Genomic DNA, 14,389 nt, shown 5'->3' with positions numbered 1-14,389 from the left:
CTTAAAAAGATGAATGTGGTTGGTGACGGCCAAGGTTTGGAATATATAGAATAAAATGAGATTTCCTCAGTAGTGGATCCAGTTTTTAACCATTAATTTCATATATATTTGATCGGCTGCCACAGAATTAAACTTGGACGAACACTCATACGCAAATAAACAAATGATGTAATGCTAAAAAGAGCCACCATCGCTTGTTACCATGCGGTCCAAGTGGTCTCTAATTAACTGCTCTGTTCCAATTACATCAGGTCTGGATCCTGGAATATGAGCCTGGAAGCATTATGACGTAAAAATGCTTGAATGCTTTCAGGTTAATCATGAAACACAATGTATGCCCTTTACTGTCCCTTTTTGGCACATATTGAACCGTTTGAAGGCTGCATATCGCCAGCAGTGATGCTCACTGTTTGCACGAAGAGTGCACAGAAGAAAAGGTTATTCTAGGTCATTTGGACCATGCAAGGAGGTCAGAGAGGAGGATAGATAGAGAACCGACTTCCAAGCATGAGACCAACTTTAAGACAGCTGGTTTTCACTTTTTTTTCTTTTTAATCTCCTCTTCAACTAATTTGTGACACATTAAAATCAGACTTTGTCAAGATGAGGAAAACATCAGTCTTACATGTTCAAATACGCAATAAAATGCAATTTTATTATCACAGACTAAGTCATATTTATCAAAAACTTGAGCCGTATTCAACAAAGAAAAAAACAGAAAAGTTTCAGCGAATTGCATGAAAACATGAACGTCTGTCATCAGTCAGCATCCATCTCTACTGATGAATAAACTGAGAAACTTTAAAATCTTGTTTAAATCATATTCCTAGCTTAATAACCATTGATTTGAGTTTTTTTCCACCCAAAAATGATGCATTTGACAGACTTTATAGGAATGAATATAAACTATTTGCTTCTTTTTATTCATTTTACCTGCAGGAACTGTGATGGATGCAAATCAGTCCAGCAATCGATGCACTTTCTCCAGCATTCAAAACCAGAAAATGTGTATCAACACTCCTCTGATTTGTCCAAAGATTTCATACTTGCTGCTCTGCCCCCTGCCTGCCTTGTTTCCGACTCACACTCCAAAAACAAATTCATCTTTGATAAGTCTGTTGCATTATCTGTCATCACGGGATTTATTCAGACACCAGTCCAACCTCTTTCCAGTTAACGCGTCTCATGTGGACAGTCAGTCCGTACATGTCTGGAGTTTGTGTGTGAAAATTGAGTTTTTTGAGGTTTTTTTTGTGTTTTGGGACCAAAATAAATCAAGAACTTTGAGTAAAACAGAGAGAAAAGGTGAACGGAACGCATCCATCACAGCAAACCTTCCCATACTTGATATTTACTGCTGAGAATAGTCAGTAGAACTGTATTTCTGATGATGATGATGCACAAACTTTGGGCATTTCCTGTTGTTTTCAGGTTTCTATAAAATGAACAAAGCTGAATCCAAACTTTTACTTTAACATATTTTCTCAACATTGTTCTAATGCATCCCTCAAAGTGTTTATTCATTGTTTGTGGGGATCTGCATCCTCATCAATCTCACAAATGGAGCCTGTGGCGGCCCTTGTTCACTCCCTGCTTTCAAGTTCTTAAATGCTATGTTAATGTAGGCCCTGCATTCACTCATATCTTGCTTTCTATTGGCTTGCCTGCCGCAATTTGCTGCTAATGGCCCAACCACCACCACCCCATCCTCACCCCCTTCCCCCCATTTTCCTCTTCTACTTTCTCTCTCTTTCTCTCCCTCCAGCCTTGAGGCGTCCCGTTTCAGCTCCTCAGCTCTCAGTCACAATGCTGTGGAGAGGCTGAATGGGTGGGGTGGTGGTGGTGGGGGGGGCATTTAAGAGAGCGGTAGGTGGGAGTGGAGTCTGACTGCAGAGGGTCTACTGTTTAAGAGAAGGAGAATTCTCTCTTTCACTCACTCTCTCCGTCTGAGTCTGCCTCTATCTTTCTCCTCGCTGGCTGCACAACATCAGCCGGCTCTCTTGGTAGAAGCGACTGAACACTCCTGGAGAACAGAGCGAGGAGGGAAGATGACAGAGCTGTCAGCGCTCTGAGACACCGGTGAGAACACTTCTCAGGACTGGTTGATGAGGCTCTCTTCGACCCTGATTCTGTGCAGATTTTTCCCTCGGTGGAGCGGCTGTAGAGATTGTGTGGGAGGTAAGTCACCTTCTTTACCTGCACGTAGTGGGTGTGTTTGAATGGGAACGGGCTGATTTCCTCACTAAAACCACTTAGATTGAATAGCTTTCAACTTTACAACTTTTAACCACTTTCTGTTGGAATTATTTCCAGTTTAAGTCATTTAATGAACTGCATATTTGCACATTTTCTGTTGAATTAGATGAAAATAATGGCAGTATTTCAGTGATTCAAACTGCTGAGTTTGTTTTACACGACTGTTTCCTGCAGTCGTGTTTGTGGCTCTCACCTCTACTGAAGAATTTGAGTGATGTTGGCCGTAAAAAAGATTGTTACGGCCACATGTTTCATCAACCGGAACTTCAAAGGAGGATTTAATTGTGCTCTTTACTGCATTCACCTGGATGCTATTTGCTATATGCTGTACTGGGAAAAGTTTCTCCTTTTACTGGCTCTTTGCCGTTCATTAGAGAACCGGTAAAAGAGTTGCTCCATCTTTAGGGAGATGATCTGAATGATTTTTCTCCTTGCCTTAAGGCTGATGCTGAGCTGTGGTCTGATGGTACTGCAGAGCAGAGACGATTAGAGTTGGTGTGTCTGATTTCGTGTGATTATGTGTGTGTGCTTCTATGGGCTGCTTCCAGGAGTACGTCCAGTTGTACAATTTATGGTTGCCAGCAGACAGTAGGCTTGTGTAACCCAGGAGACAGACAGCTGCTCTGCATTAGATTCTGCTGGTCGGTTCCTCTCCCAGCCATCCGGCATACACACCACTGGCTGTGAAGTTGCAGCCTCACAAATGCACACAATCACTGACTGTTCTTCCCCATTTGCCTCTCAGGCTCTCATTCCCAGGTCAGTTGAATTTTTTTTTGCAGTTTTGGTCTGTGAGAGATCTGAGGGAGAAGATGTCTGACAGATTAGTGAATAAACTGGCATATGTACATGAGTCTGTGGTTAAAACTGTCAATGCAGCAGCAGCTCATGCAAAAAGAGTCGTTACAGCTGGTTATACTGGATCATTTTTAATGGGTCACCCTCAGGTTTAGAGCTTTACCTTCCAAGTCTGTACATATGGACCACAGCGAGGGTTGCTGCAAATCTTTAAGGTGGTTTAGTTGTTTTTTAAGGCGAGGAAACATAGGATGCATTGCATGATCTGCATTAAATGCACGTTTAGACAGAATCTGCTTCAGGAGAGTCACATCCTTGTGTTTCTTGACACTGGAGCCCAGACAGGGTGAACCAGTTGGTGAGAAGAGGGAGAGGAAGGAGTGGGTCTTTGTGGTTGGCTGTGATGGAGGAGACCCACAGGATACCAGGGTACCGCCTGCTACATGGTAATGTGAAGGTGGAGCAGCTCTGACTTCAGGTTCAGTGCTACGTTGATTTGAAATATCTTGATTCGATCGTCAGAAATTTCCCAGCTGAATAAGCGGGATGCTGTCTAATCTCGGCATGCAGCGCACACTTGGAGCATGGATGTTTCATGTTGCTTTGGTTACGCATGTGAGGAGCCACTAACAGTGACACTTGGTATAAGGATGAGTGGGAAACGGGCCTTTGTTTGGACAGCTGTCAGCTCCCGACGCTTCATGCCCTACAAAATTCTATGAGAGGGTGACTGTCTTTGACCCCACTTAGCTGATCCACTGGTGATCCAGAGCGTACAATAATCATGGGTATTCATGATGACCTACGGCGGGCAGGACCCAGGAGAGACGTTTTGGTTAGCCCTGTTTGTTCTCCAGCTTTCTCTTTCTCCTTCTTTGTCTTTCTACGTCACCATTAAAACTGTTTAATGGTTCCATAAAGTGAGACGTTCAAGGTGAGGTGAAGCTGAGCCACATTTGACCCAATTTATGGGTGCATCTTGGACCATTTTCACCGTGAATAAATACTATATTTAGTATTTTATATTTGTATAATTTATTATTCATAAATACTCTATATGACCATGTGGAATCCAGGTCCTGCACAATATGTGGATCAATAAGGTTCTGCAGAATCATGGCTCCCAGAGGTGATGTCTCAAAAATAGGTGCTTAAGTTAAAGAAGGATCTGAGCAGGAAATGCTGCCTGACAAATACAAGATCCTGGAGACACGGCCATTAACTGTGGAACAAGTGTGCAGTGCATTGTTTTCTGTCTGGCACCTTAACATTTGGGAGGTTTTTACAGCCACAAAACTCATTATTTCCCACTTAAACCCAAATAAGTCATCATCACTTAACAAAAGTGGCTTTAGGAGTCCCAGATGGTTTCAAATTTTCCTTTGGTGCTCATGCATAATTTGAAGGGGTGGAAGTCTTGGAGCTGCGGCGTCCGGGAGCCCTTTGACCATCCTGGCCCTCCATTGGAGGGAGCCAACTGATGAACACATGTGGGAGACACTTTGCTCTTATACTTTGGCTCTAGCAGTGACCTCGCACACTGGAATGCATTAGCCATAATGTTCTTGGACAAGACAGGGGCCCTTTTGAGAGGGGCAGACGATCTAAATTGGGGAAAAAGCTAAAAAAAGAGGGAAGCCAATGAAGAGCCGACCCTAGGGACCGGGGTCATTAGGCTCATACAAGTGTCTGAATGGAAGGCACTCGCAATTTAGACACGCAACATGCTTCAGGCTTTCAGACAGACAAGGACAAACAGATGTCCGGGTATCACAGCCAACATGCTTCCATTTCTGGAGAAGAGAAAAAAGATCCTTTCCATCCTGTTTGAATGGAAGTAACCAATAAACCTCCAGTGTAGTGCTAAAACATGCAGTCTGTGAAAAGCCCTGAAAGCTCCCCTACGTGTTCACTGGACCAGGTCTGAATTTACCATTCTGCTCACTCTGCATTCAAAAAATTTAGATATTCCACTGATTAGGGGGGAGTTTATTCTCTAAACGGTTTCTTTTTGTGCATGAAAGCAAGATTTAGGTCACTAAGTAAGTTTATCCAGCGGCGTCTTGAAATCACTCAACCAGTTTATTCTGGATGAATTTCCACATTCGTTTCTTAATTCTTTTAACTACTGACTTCACCACAGTCCAAGCTTATGAATGTTAATACAAGGCAGATGTATTTTCTAATATATGTCTACTGTCACATATTCTCTAGTCTGTCAGAGTGCAAATGGCTCATTGTTTTTAACCGAAGGAATGGTGACAATCATCCCTGTAAGTGAGGTAAGAATCTACCCACAAATATGATTTTAGAGCTACCTGTTTTACTCTTTAATGAATTAAATTAGCATCATTGCACGTGACCCACTGCACTGTTTCTACTGGCCAATAAGTGAAAAATGATGCAGAATAAGTCAGCCATAGCCCCTCACAGATTGAGAATGGAGTGAGCTCTCACCTGGCAGCTGATCACCTGAGAGGTGTTCATTTCATGGTAAGTTTAGATGAGTCCATGAACAAGACATCAATACCACTGTGTAACATTACGACACAAGCAGCAGCCAGCGATTAGTCAGATTTTTATAGTATTTGCAGTGCAGTGTGAAAACTGAGGAGGGGAAGTGGGCAGAACGGAGGGCTACGCAATTATAAGCATCTGGAGAAAGCAGCCGGTGGATGAGCTGTAAAGGGTGCATGTGACGCTGCCAAAGCCTCGCAGCACACAGGGGTTAGGCTAATAAACAGCAGGTCACCAGCACTCAGCATGTTAAGAAGCTCTGGAACAATGACGAACATCCAACCTTTCCATCTGGAACCAGTGAGAACAGCGGCACAAGATGGAGGCGCGCTGGGGGACAGCCATAAAGAATATTGATGGGCCTCTCTGGGAGCCACAAGGCGAATCACGAAGCTATGACAACTGTACTGAGATTCAACCGTCTGCTCTTCAGCTGACCCGACCAGCAGTCTCCCTCCTCAACATTTGTTTTCTTCCTATCTCTGTGTCAAAGTGGGAAATTGGTTTTGCTTGAAATGGGCTTTTTTTGGGGCCGCATCAATCACACATGTCAGCATCTGTACCACTCTGGCATTTCTTCCCAGCATCATAGGGCTTCCAGTGGGCGCTCTCTGCGAGTATCCAGATAAGTGTTTCTGCTGGCATCTCAGATCCAGGCCCTCCTTTCACCTTATCAGCCGGGAACACACTAACCCCCTCCACTTCCCCGCTATCTGTGTCATCAGACCCAATGGGGTCACAGCGGCGAGCCCCACTTTGAGTCTTCTGTGCATTTCTTTTCATGTCAGAAAGACAAGTTATTATTTCTATTCTTAACTGTTTGGGAAATGCAGACATTTCAACTCCGTATCATTTCAGGAGGATCTAACTAAATTAGAAAGCCTTTTAAAAACAAACTACCTGAGAATTTTATTAGTTTTCATGAGAAATAAACTCATTTAGTCAGTTTTAGCACATGATTAAAGCTCGGAGTTGATCCAGTAAACAGCCGTCAGGTTTCCACAGCTGAAGAAGAAACTGGCTATTTGTTAATAGTTAACAAATCTTGTATTAGGTCAATTCATTCAGCTTCAAAATATGTTGCCAAAGACATGGGAAAGACACAGACACGGACACATTAGCATTCAAATGGAGCGGCGCCTCTGGGCATGAAGCCAGTGCAAGTCCAATATTCCCCCCCTTATAAACACGGCTTTGCTTCCACCGACTCTTCCTCATCTGATGAACTGAACTGGATATTTTGTTCATACAAGAAAGGGAAATCATTTAAAAGCACAAAAAAGTCAAAAACAGCCATTAGTCATCACAAGTTATAGCTGTGGACAGGAGTGATGACCTCCTCTGTTTCTGCGGGGCTGAAGAAGCCTCTGACTGAACACATTTAGAGGTTTGATCACTGTGTCTCAGAGGCTGTACGGTTTTATTCACTGTGTTTCTCGCAGAAAGCTCGCAGCATTCTTCTGTGCACAAACAGCTCCAGGGGCTTCAGAGCAGCCCCCAGCAGAGCCAGCCCTCTTCATCAGTTTGTTCAGTTTCTTTGGGTCAGTGGCTGCAGCTCTGCTGCCCCAACAGATGGCTACAAAGCAGACTGCACCCACCACCTCAGACCTATGGAAGATATGGTGCAGACACCTTCTCTCAGTGTTTTTCCAGGTGAATGCATCCAAGCTGAGGTGACTGATCCCCAATCCTGCCACTAAGGGCTCAGCCGGCTGAGCTCAGTCTCCTGTCCATCCCTGTCACACCCCAAACTGCAGAGTTGTTGGCTTCAGGAAGTCTCTCCTCTGTGTATGAAGCCTCAGAGTGAAGGCAGAACACTGAGCTTAACGAAAGCAGACAGTTTGGTGATAATTCTGCATGAGCACAAGCGACCTTTCTCACTTCTGTGATTTGATCATTTGAGGAAGTTATCTGTGCAGTCAGCATAATTCTGCCAGACACACCAGACCTGGAAGCTCGTCTTCCTTTGGTCTACGGGACATTAGTCTGTGAAGCATGTGCCGACCTGCTGAGCCTAACTTCCCTTCATGAAATATCTGGAGGCTGGAAGACTTTCAAAAGGAGCTGAGTGAGAGGAGGCCTGTCTTAAGCTAATTATCCGTGACCTGACCGCATCACTGCCACGTTAAACCTGCACTGCAGCACCTGAACATTCACAGTTCAGTTCAGTTTGGCACAGCGGGGGATTACGATCATCACAGAAAGGTGGAAACAGAACAATCAAAGAGTCTTTTTGAGTGTGAGGTGATAAAATTAAGAAAAATATCCAAGGTCGACTCGAGCTGTGCGTCTTCCTGGAAATTCATGCCTGCTTCCTCAGCATCTCTCGCTGAGACCTTGGTGGACACACAGGATCCAAATCGATATCCACCTGTTGTAGCTCAGGACTTGTGATCTGTGGCCAGATTATATTTATCAGCAGATTCCAGTTCAGCATTTGCCACTTTTTGGATTTGACAGAAAGCTGTTTTGTCCCGATACGGCTGCATGTGACTAGTCAATTTCCTCCGTTACAGTGTGGCATTATCTCAAGGTGAAAGGAACCCCAGACAATTACCCCTCATTCAGCCCTCGTACGAGCGACCCAGATTTGGATTCTGTACCAAGAAGGCAAGCTGAGTTTTTGTCATGGCTGACCTACAAAACTAGGCAAGCTTGATAAATTCTTCAGAAATGAAGAGGGAGCCTGATCAGACCTGTTTAACACACAGTCCTGGGATTTGAGTTGTAGTTGTAGTCATTGCATATTTACAGCTTTTACACACCAAGTGGGGCATGCGGCTTCATTATTCAGTGTGTTTGTTGTCTGTTTGCGCTGCTGCCGTTATCCACTGATAGTGAAAAATATTGACTGCACTTTCATGCCGGTCTGCGTTGTAAAAGCAGGAGAAACCTCCAGGTTCTGCAGAGCCTGATAACGACGCTCTTCTTTTCCATTTCCCCGTGACAAAATGCATTTCCTCCTCAGAGGTAGCTGCTGCTGAATGTTTGCAGAGTAATATTTTTCTAATCTGATTCATCTTGGACCTGCCGTGGGGCGGAAGTCTCACCAAAGGTGTTCTGCCATCACATTTGTCTGCATGTGGTCCAGGCTGAGATAAAAAAGTTCTGACGGCTTCTTTAGGAGAAAGTCTGGTCATCAATCTCTCAGCCAGCTGAAGGTGGAACTTTTTCTAGCCCTATAGGAGGGCAGGATAACACTGGTAATGTCATCATCCTACCAGGAGTTTTTCATTTCCGCTGAAACAGCCGTGAACAAATGGAAATAAGATCAACGCCACAGATCTTTATGCAGCTGTCCGGTCCCTTATGGAGGATTTGCACTGACTGGACTTTCCTAATTTTACTGTCGCCCATGTGGAAACAGATCCTTTCTCCTGATTTACAAAGTGGTTTTTTGCTGGAAAACATGCTGAGTTACGGATGCCTCGTGAGGTCAGACGTGTCACCAGAGATGCAAGGAAACACGGCTGAGTTAAAGAGATCTGCACTTAGCAAGTGTTGGTTTAAAGAAACCGAGGTGGTGGAGGGTTTGAACACTTTAGAAAGGAATGAGGAGAGGAAGAGGCCGTTCTGAGAGGGTCAGAATCTTGTTTTATCACATCGAGTGTTGGACAAGAGCCTGGAGATACGACCATTAACTGTGGAACTTAACATTTGGGAGGTTTTTACAGCCACAAAACTCATTATTTTCCACCTAAAGCCATCATCACTTAACAAAAGTGTCTTTAGCATTCCCAGATGACGATCTGTGGGAATTATTTTCTCAATAAGCATCAGGGGCCCGTTGGTTTCCGTCCCTAAAACCATTCCTGCAGATCTTTCCTAAACATAACCGCTTATTAGGAATTGCCTTGACTTAACCAAACCATAAAAGTTTATTGAACTGATTCCGTTGTTGGGTCATTGAATCAGAAAGTGTTCATTTCACTTTTCTTCTTTGCTTTAATTCGAGGTAGATCAGGACAGACCATAATGTGTTGTTTTTAAGAGGAGCTGCTAGAAAACGGATGGAAGAATGAGTGTCGGATTGGTGCACCCAGTCCCTTTAATCCACTTTAATACCATAAAATCACTTTAACATTCCTGACAGCGACACCTAATTGCTTTTGAAACTGACCCCAACGAAAGCATTTCCAGCTCCTCTGTGTGAGGTTTAAAACTTCAAGTGTTTCCCCAGCACTCATTCACAACAGGGTAATTTAGATCAGTTGCAGCAAATTCATGCGTGCCAGCAGGTTTTTCCTGGTAAAATTCTCCTCACATTCAATCGCAAGGCAGGCAGCGGGCTTTGTTGCTGTTTGAGAAGCTAACTATGCAACAAAACCGAGTGAGAGAACAACAAAGCACCAGTCAGACTGTATCAAGTCCATGTCTGCAGTGCCAGCAACCAGCTGCATTAGCATAGTGCCAGGACCACAGGGTGCCCACGAAGGAAGTCCAAACAGAGGAATCAGCTCCGTGTTTCTCACGTTTTCATTGTTGTACTTTAAGCATTCGATGGCAGCTGAGAGGAAATCAAATAAATCAAAATATCAGCTGGATTCTGTGGAAGTTGCTCCTCTTCATCTATTTCTGTCTGATGCAGAGTTCTGCCAAAGCCAGAGATTCTTACACAAAGCGCGCTCCGGGCCCTGTGGGCTGGTTCTGTGGTGGTGGTCCATGTGGAGAGCAGCCAGTCTGAAAAGTGAGGAAGCCAACCAGAACTAAAACCTTAGCGGCAACTCAAAGCAATTTTCTGGCTATTTTCTTGATTTAATCCCTAGTTTGTGATGCTTGGCCACAGAAGTGTGATAGTGTGTGTGTAGTTGTGTAGTTGTGACATAGTTTCATATAGGTGGGCAACGTGGGGGGGCTTTTTTTTTTTACTCTCAAGGGCTTAAATCCTCAGTGCTCCCATTAGCACTTTTAGGGTCTTCCCATCATGGAGGTGAATCGTGGTTTTGGGGAAACTCGGTGGGTTTTATAGAGAAGGGAAGCTGTGAGATTCATGAACTGTCAGCTCACTCAATGCTACCTGCTGACTGCTCTGTCTGTGCACGTGAAAACGGTCCAAAGACGTCCGAATCGCACGAATCGTACCGTCGGCCCGGAGCTCCTTCAGATGAAGACTTTTCATCTTGGCTACCAGCAGCCGCTCCCAACCTTTGGAGCTGCACACGGGTTTTATTAGAGGTGGGAAACCATCGGTGTCAGCATGTCTGCGGGGAAGGGGGGTAAAAAGTTTCCCGAGCCGGAAACTTTAAAAAAGATCAAGTCTGGGGCCGTATAGGGAGTCTGGATGCTGCTCCTTGGCCATAAATTCATAAATTCATGTCTCTTATCACAAATTGTACGGGATGGAGATGAAGCAAAGTGTTTAATTTTATGCAAAAATAGTAAAAAAAACTCCAGAACTGTGAACACAAAAGTCTGATCGCCTCCGAGACTCAGCTCAGCTTCTGGGACAAACAAAGATCAGCAGACCTCAGAGAAAGAGATGGCACCAGTAACACAACAGTAACACAACAGTAACACAACAGTAACACAACAGTAACACAACAGTAACAAAACAGTAACACACCAGTAACAAAACAGTAAAACAACAGTAACAAAACATTAACACAACAGTAACAAAACAGTAACACACCAGTAACAAAACAGTAACACACCAGTAACACAACAGTAACACACCAGTAACAAAACAGTAACACCAGTAACACAACAGTAACAAAACATTAACACACCAGTAACAAAACAGTAACACACCAGTAACACACCAGTAACAAAACATTAACACAACAGTAACAAAACAGTAACACACCAGTAACACAACAGTAACACACCAGTAACAAAACAGTAACACCAGTAACACAACAGTAACAAAACATTAACACACCAGTAACACACCAGTAACAAAACAGTAACACACCAGTAACAAAACAGTAACACACCAGTAACACACTGTAACACACTGTAACACACTGTAACACACAATAACACACAGTAACACACCAGTAACACAACAGTAACAAAACAGTAACAAAACAGTAACACAACAGTAACACAACAGTAACAAAACATTAACACAACAGTAACAAAACAGGAACACAACAGTAACAAAACAGTAACACAACAGTAACAAAACAGTAACACACCAGTAACACACCAGTAACAAAACAGTAACACACCAGTAACAAAACAGTAACACAACAGTAACACAACAGTAACACACCAGTAACAAAACATTAACACACCAGTAACACACCAGTAACAAAACAGTAACACACCAGTAACAAAACAGTAACACACCAGTAACACACTGTAACACACTGTAACACACTGTAACACACAATAACACACAGTAACACACCAGTAACACAACAGTAACAAAACAGTAACAAAACAGTAACACAACAGTAACACAACAGTAACAAAACATTAACACAACAGTAACAAAACAGGAACACAACAGTAACAAAACAGTAACACAACAGTAACAAAACAGTAACACACCAGTAACACACCAGTAACAAAACAGTAACACACCAGTAACAAAACAGTAACACAACAGTAACAAAACAGTAACACACCAGTAACAAAACAGTAACACCAGTAACACAACAGTAACAAAACATTAACACAACAGTAACAAAACAGTAACACACTGTAACACCGGTAACAAAACAGTAACACAACAGTAACACAACAGTAACACAACAGTAACACACTGTAACACACTGTAACACACTGTAACACACAATAACACACAGTAACACACCAGTAACACAACAGTAACAAAACAGTAACAAAACAGTAACACAACAGTAACACAACAGTAACAAAACATTAACACAACAGTAACAAAACAGGAACACAACAGTAACAAAACAGTAACACAACAGTAACAAAACAGTAACACACCAGTAACACACCAGTAACAAAACAGTAACACACCAGTAACAAAACAGTAACACAACAGTAACAAAACAGTAACACACCAGTAACAAAACAGTAACACCAGTAACACAACAGTAACAAAACATTAACACAACAGTAACAAAACAGTAACACACTGTAACACCGGTAACAAAACAGTAACACAACAGTAACACAACAGTAACACAACAGTAACACACTGTAACACACTGTAACACACAATAACACACAGTAACACACCAGTAACACAACAGTAACAAAACAGTAACAAAACAGTAACAAAACAGTAACACAACAGTAACACAACAGTAACAAAACATTAACACAACAGTAACAAAACAGGAACACAACAGTAACAAAACAGTAACACACTGTAACACCGGTAACAAAACAGTAACACAACAGTAACACAACAGTAACACACAATAACACACAGTAACACACCAGTAACACAACAGTAACACAACAGTAACACACAATAACACACAGTAACACACCAGTAACACACTGTAACACAAAAGTAAGACACTGTAACACACAGTAACACCGGTAGCACAACAGTAACGCACAGAAACACAACAGTAACACACAATAAAACACTGTAACAATACAGTAACACACAGAAACACACTGTAACACAACAGTAACACACTGTAACACCCGTAACACAACAGTAAGACACTGCAACACACTGTAACACACAATAACGCACAGAAACACAACAGTAACACACAATAAAACACTGTAACAATACAGTAACACACAGAAACACACGGTAACACACCGGTAACACACTGTAACACAACAGTAACACACTGTAACACACTGTAACACCAGTAACACAACAGTAAGACACTGTAACACACTGTAACACCAGTAACACAACAGTAACACAACAGTAACACACTTTAACACACTGTAACACACTGTAACACAACAGTAACACACTGTAACACAACAGTAACACAACAGTAACACAACAGTAACACACCAGTAACACACTGTAACACAACAGTAACACAACAGTAAGACACTGTAACACACTCTAACACCAGTAACACAACAGTAACACACTGTAACACAACAATAACACACTGTAACACAACAGTAACACAACAGTAACACACTGTAACACCAGTAGCACAACAGTAACACACTGTAACACCGGTAACACAACAGTAACGCACTGTAACACACTGTAACACCAGTAACACAACAGTAACACACTGTAAGACCGGTAACACAACAGTAACGCACAATAACACAACAATAACACACAGTAACAAAACAGTAACACACAGAAACACACAGTAACACACCAGTAACACACAGTAAGACACCAGTAACACCGGTAACACACCAGTAACGTAGTAACACAACAGTAGGACACTGTAACACATTGTAACACCAGTAACACAACAGTAACACACTCTAACACCAGTAATTCACCAGTAACACACCAGTAACGCACCAGTAACACAACAGTAAGACACTGTAACACACTGTAACACACTGTAACACCAGTAACACAACAGTAACACAACAGTAACACACTGTAACACCAGTAACACAACAGTAACACACTGTAACACAACAGTAACACAACAGTAACACACTGTAACACTGGTAACAAAACAGTAACGCACAATAACACAACAATAACACACAGTAACACACTTTAACACACTGTAACACCAGTAACACAACAGTAACACAACAGTAACACACTGTAACACCAGTAACACAACAGTAACACACTGTAACACAACAGTAACACAACAGTAACACACTGTAACACACTGTAACACAACAGTAACACACTGTAACATAACAGCAACACCAGTAACAAAACAGTAACACACAGAAACACACAGTAACACACTGTAACACCAGTAACACA

The 14,389-nt window shown here is 42.6% G+C and overlaps 1 protein-coding gene across 3 annotated transcripts in view; it reads left to right on the top strand.

Moving 5' to 3' along the window:
- The first annotated feature begins 1,871 nt into the window (after positions 1 to 1,871).
- tncb (tenascin Cb) overlaps positions 1,872 to 14,389 on the top strand; it is a 53,533-nt gene continuing 41,015 nt past the window's right edge. For all 3 annotated transcript variants that reach the window (XM_072387187.1, XM_072387186.1, XM_072387185.1), the window contains exon 1: positions 1,872 to 2,178. The gene's annotated coding sequence lies outside the window, so the exon portion shown is untranslated. The remainder of the gene's footprint in view (positions 2,179 to 14,389) is intronic.

The sequence above is a fragment of the Leuresthes tenuis genome, unplaced genomic scaffold, assembly GCF_036924035.1.
Source record: "Leuresthes tenuis unplaced genomic scaffold, fLeuTen1.0.hap1 SCAF_6, whole genome shotgun sequence".
Lineage (NCBI taxonomy): Eukaryota > Metazoa > Chordata > Actinopteri > Atheriniformes > Atherinopsidae > Leuresthes > Leuresthes tenuis.
Note: the sequence above shows the minus strand (reverse complement) of the source record. Positions and strands in the feature narration are given on the sequence as shown.